Source organism: Bidens hawaiensis, unplaced genomic scaffold (genome assembly GCF_021521415.1).
Source record: "Bidens hawaiensis isolate Kalapana, Puna unplaced genomic scaffold, B.hawaiensis_p1.1 tig00040123_1, whole genome shotgun sequence".
In the NCBI taxonomy this organism is placed as follows: Eukaryota; Viridiplantae; Streptophyta; class Magnoliopsida; order Asterales; family Asteraceae; genus Bidens; species Bidens hawaiensis.
This window is the reverse complement of record NW_027497081.1, coordinates 39,418-43,993: the sequence shown is the minus strand read 5'-3', so window position 1 is coordinate 43,993 and position 4,576 is coordinate 39,418. Positions and strand designations below refer to the sequence as shown.

Below are 4,576 nucleotides of genomic sequence, written 5' to 3'. Positions count from 1 at the left end.
TGAAATTAATACCAATAATTGTTAAAGTGAAGCTACATTTAATGGATAACAAAAGCACAGATCTTTTCAACCTAAAATCATGGAAGTTAAAGGGCAAGATAAAACCAAATGACATGACCTCACTTGGGTAACATTTTGGAACCATGGTGGGGTTCAAATTGTTTGCAAGCACACAACTGGGCTCGTTTCCTGTACCTGTTTATTTTGACCATAGACGTGTATGATTTTAACACCAAGTTTATGGTTCAAGCAATCGAGGGCTAATTAGAACGGTTGTTGTCAAGACACTTGGTGAGTTAAAATAAATCGTCAAGGATTATCAAAGTTGGATAAATGTCATGCCAATCTTTTATGTACATGATTGAGTACTTTTAGATAACATTTGGGTTGCACATAACATCCATCAACATCAGGATATGAATGTGTACATGACTATTTGTTGCTTGTAGGTGAGACGCATAGAGTGTTTCTCTATAATTTGGATACTGTAATACCATAGTCTAGAGGTGAGTATAAAAAATGAAAACTTGAATCGTAACCTAGTTTGCCAACTAAAATGAACAAAATCGTTGCGAAAAGAGATGGTTTGACATTTAATATTTTGGTCATATGTTAAAATGTTTGGATACAATTAATCGTATAAGCTGACACAATATGTAAAACAGTAGAACTATGATGAACAAATAAGCACTTACATGTAGTGTATATAATAACACATGTAATAAAAAAGACAAAGCTATACAGTTAATAACTATTGGTATGAAAATTAGAATACGTTTAAGTGACTATATTGTTTTTACGATCCTCAACTTAATATTGATCTATGCTCGCTAAAGTCTAAAGTGTATTTTTTAAACTTTCTGAAGTGGGCCTTTAGACCAATAGTTCAAAACTTCAAATCCAACACCAAACTACAGGGCCTAATTTAAGGTTATATGGCCGAAGAAAAAGGCCCAAAAGTCAAGCGTTTAAAGATTTAATCAGTTAATGGATGGAAATATACTCAAAAAACCGATTAACCTTAACCTAAGTCTTACCTAAAATCGAGTGCCTAAGTGGAGCCAGGCCACTTAGTAGAGACGTTTGTCTTTTGAAGGAGAGGTCTTAGGTTCAAACTTGGGCAAATGAGTAAAATTATCGGCGTAAAGAGTAACACGTGCAACATTTGCCGCTCAGAGAAAAAAAAAAGCCTGAAGTCGAGTGGGTTTGATTTCTCATTAACCGAAATTTTGGTTGAGTCCACAACAAACCCAAATTATCAACGAAATATACACTTGCAATAATCAATTATTTAGATTTATTCACATAATCTAACACTACTAAGGTTGAGCAAACGGGCCTTACCTGCAATACTCGACCTGAACCCAGACCCGATTCATGGTATTCTCAGAACCGACGAACCAACGCTATTGTAGAAACTTGGGTGTTATCGATTCTGGTCTCATGGGTCTTAACCCGTTTATGCTCATCCCAATAGGAGCAAACGAGTCTTCCCACCATACCCAACCCGTAACCGGTTAATGGTATTACTGGGATCCGGAAACCGACCCTATTGTAATATAATCGGGTCTAATTGGTTCGGTTCTCGTAGGTTTTACCCGGTTTATGCTCACCCTAAACACGACTTCAAACACCATTTGGATGATTATGGACAATAAACATGGTCTCATAATGTTTTAAATGGCATAAAAATTTCAAATTTAAGCACAACATCTATATACTTGATAACAATTGTACAGCATCAAGATTATTCTTAGAGAAAAATAATCAGTAAATATCAGGTATGTTGGTGCAGAACATGATTTTGCCACCTTCAATAGTTTAATGTAAAGTTGTTTATATACTTAATGTCTGCCACAATGCAACCATCGGATTTATAAGCTACTGAAAACTTATACAATCTCTATCTGTTTTCAAAATGCTGACATTGACATTTGCTAAAATTCAGATCGTATTCGTTTTGCTTCAACCGAGATACAGCTCTTATAAGTTAAAATCATACACATACGATTTAAGACTACAAAAATCCGATTACCATTCAGCGTTGAGATACATTGAGATTCCTAATGGATTGATTTACTCATCTGTAGTATGATGCCATGAAGTACAAACTTATAGAAGTTGCAGCAGTCACAATCACTTCCTGCACATACCATACGATTTATCATTGTAGAAGGGTATTTCAGACACAGCAATTTTGTGTATGAAAGAGTTATTGGCCATACCTGGTTGTTATACAAGGCAACAGGGACATAACCAATGAAATATTCAATCAAATTCACCACACCTGTATATGCCTGAAATAAAAAGGTATAAACATGGTCAACTGTCTTACAAGTTACAACTATGGCAAATTACTTAACAATTTCACGCATAAATGAGGGCATACCAATGATGCAAACGCTATGCATCCAAAAGCCAGTGAAAGAGATCGAAGCAATCGTTTTCCCATTCGCATCATCCGTCCTTCATCTTCACCTTCTTCCTGCATCCAAAATCACCTAAACCATAAACAAAACCATAGTAATAACAATAACAGAACGAAGGATAAGAAATTTGGCATACTGTAAATGTTGCAGGTGGTTCAAAAGCTTTTAACTTTTCAAAGATTCTGTATACGAATACAAAGGATAAAAACTGCACAGGCTTCCACTCAGCATTGCGTGCAATAAATACCCAAGCAATCTGCAGAAAAAACATTTTGATGCAAAAACGAACTCGTAGAACTCATAAAAAACAGAGTATAGTACAGTATAAAAAAAACACATGTTAACACATAATAATCAAACAATATCTACACTTACAAACGCTGCTGATATTGCCAGGTTAATCCGAATGTCCTTCAACTCAGACTTAGTGAACCTGAGAAAATAAAAAAAATCCTCCATCGTCACTTTGTAAACGATCACGTTATATATATCGTGGTAACTTTTATAGCAATATAATGCATATTAGTCTAAGAACTAGTGAATCAAAGTTAATTCAGATGCTGCAATAGAACAACCGAAACTAAAATTGACATTATAACAATAACCGTCGTAAACATACCTCGGGCCCCAAGGAACAATCGGCTGCTTATCAGCAAACTTAATATCCTTCGAAACCTTCAATCGTCATTAAAATACAATAAGTAAACTAAACTTAAAACTATCAAAAATTCAAAATCATAAAAAAATTGTAAACCTTGATATGTTTACCTGCAACGAACCGAATGTGACACCCTTCTTTCGGTTCGACAACTGAGCCATCATAAGTTTATCATATGCCCTCTCCAACTAACCCAATATGCATATTAATCAATAAAAACCCTAACTTTTATAAAACGTAACAAAGACATTAGATATGTTATTATTGTTACATACTCGAGCCGCAGCGACTTCATCGCCTCGTCTCTCAGCATCCCTACGTTTTCTCGTATAAGCTGCTTTCACCATGTCAAACCCTTCAATTGGGTTAACACCAAGAACCTCGTACGGGTTGAACTCATTGTCGGAGCTAGGGGTTCCAGCAGCCGAGGAGCAGCACAAAGTGTCCTCTGACTCAATCGAGCTGTTGAAAGCCTGCAATTTTAATTTTGAGTTGGCAACCAAAAATAATAAGTTGGGAATTAAGAAAAAGATTGGGGTTTTGTGTACCTGACGAAGGAAGGAGAAATATTAGTGACTGAGGTTCGATTAAAGCGATTGCTGTTGGTATTCAGGCGAGGGTTTGGAAGGTGTAAGATGTTGGATATAGCAAAAGCCATTATTATTATTGATTGATTGATCTTTCTTTTTAGGGTTCTTTGTGTTGTGGTGTGTTGCAGACGGAGTGTGAGTTCCTAATCCAGAACCATATTCATTACTTTAAACCTTTGTTTGTTTATTTACCGAGGTGAAAACCAACATTACTCAGGGTCGTTCATACCGCTCGCCGCCTCGCTCGCTTAGCATTTGCTCGGAAAATGCTCGCTTGTTTTTTCGCTCTATTGTAAACGAGTCGCTCTGCTCGGTTCGGTTTGTAAACGAGCCAAGCAACGAGCAAAGGTCTGCTCGGTTCGGCTCGAATATTTTTAATTTATTTTATATGTAATTATATATGAACAAATATATAAATATACAGACAACGCACATAATAAAATATAAGTATACATTTTTTTAAATCCTTTTTAATTTTTTCCTATTCCGTCAGTTTTATTGTTTTATTAGTTCGATTCAAGTTTTCAGAATACTAAAAGTTTGTTTGCATATTTATTATGTCTCACTTTAAAATTCTTTCTTCTAAAAATTTACAACCTATTATACGTTTGTCTACAAACTACTAATTTGTTTACAAAATATATTATTTACATCCTTCAAACTTATTTATTATTGAAAATTTAAAGTGAAAAAGAAATAAGAAAATGCTCGAAATCGCTCGATGCTTGATTGAAAAATGCTCGGTTTGATTTTGGCTCGTTTCATTTTTCTCTCAGTTCGAATTTCAGCCGTTTAGTTTGGTTCGGTTCGGCTCGGCTCGGCTCGGCTCTTGAAGAAGCCTAATTACTTTTGACTTTTGAATAGATTATTATTGACCCAAAATTCATTAGGCCCAAATA

The 4,576-nt window shown here is 35.3% G+C and overlaps 1 pseudogene across 1 annotated transcript; it reads right to left on the bottom strand.

Moving 5' to 3' along the window:
• Positions 1-1,954: 1,954 nt before the first annotated feature.
• LOC143591877 (protein CHLOROPLAST J-LIKE DOMAIN 1, chloroplastic-like) lies at positions 1,955-3,745 on the bottom strand (annotated as a pseudogene). Its single transcript, XR_013145797.1, has 9 exons — positions 3,636-3,745; positions 3,363-3,560; positions 3,198-3,275; positions 3,049-3,104; positions 2,805-2,862; positions 2,566-2,685; positions 2,390-2,485; positions 2,226-2,297; positions 1,955-2,143 (listed from the first exon to the last, which is right to left on the bottom strand). The product of XR_013145797.1 is annotated as a protein CHLOROPLAST J-LIKE DOMAIN 1, chloroplastic-like (transcript).
• Positions 3,746-4,576: the final 831 nt, after the last annotated feature.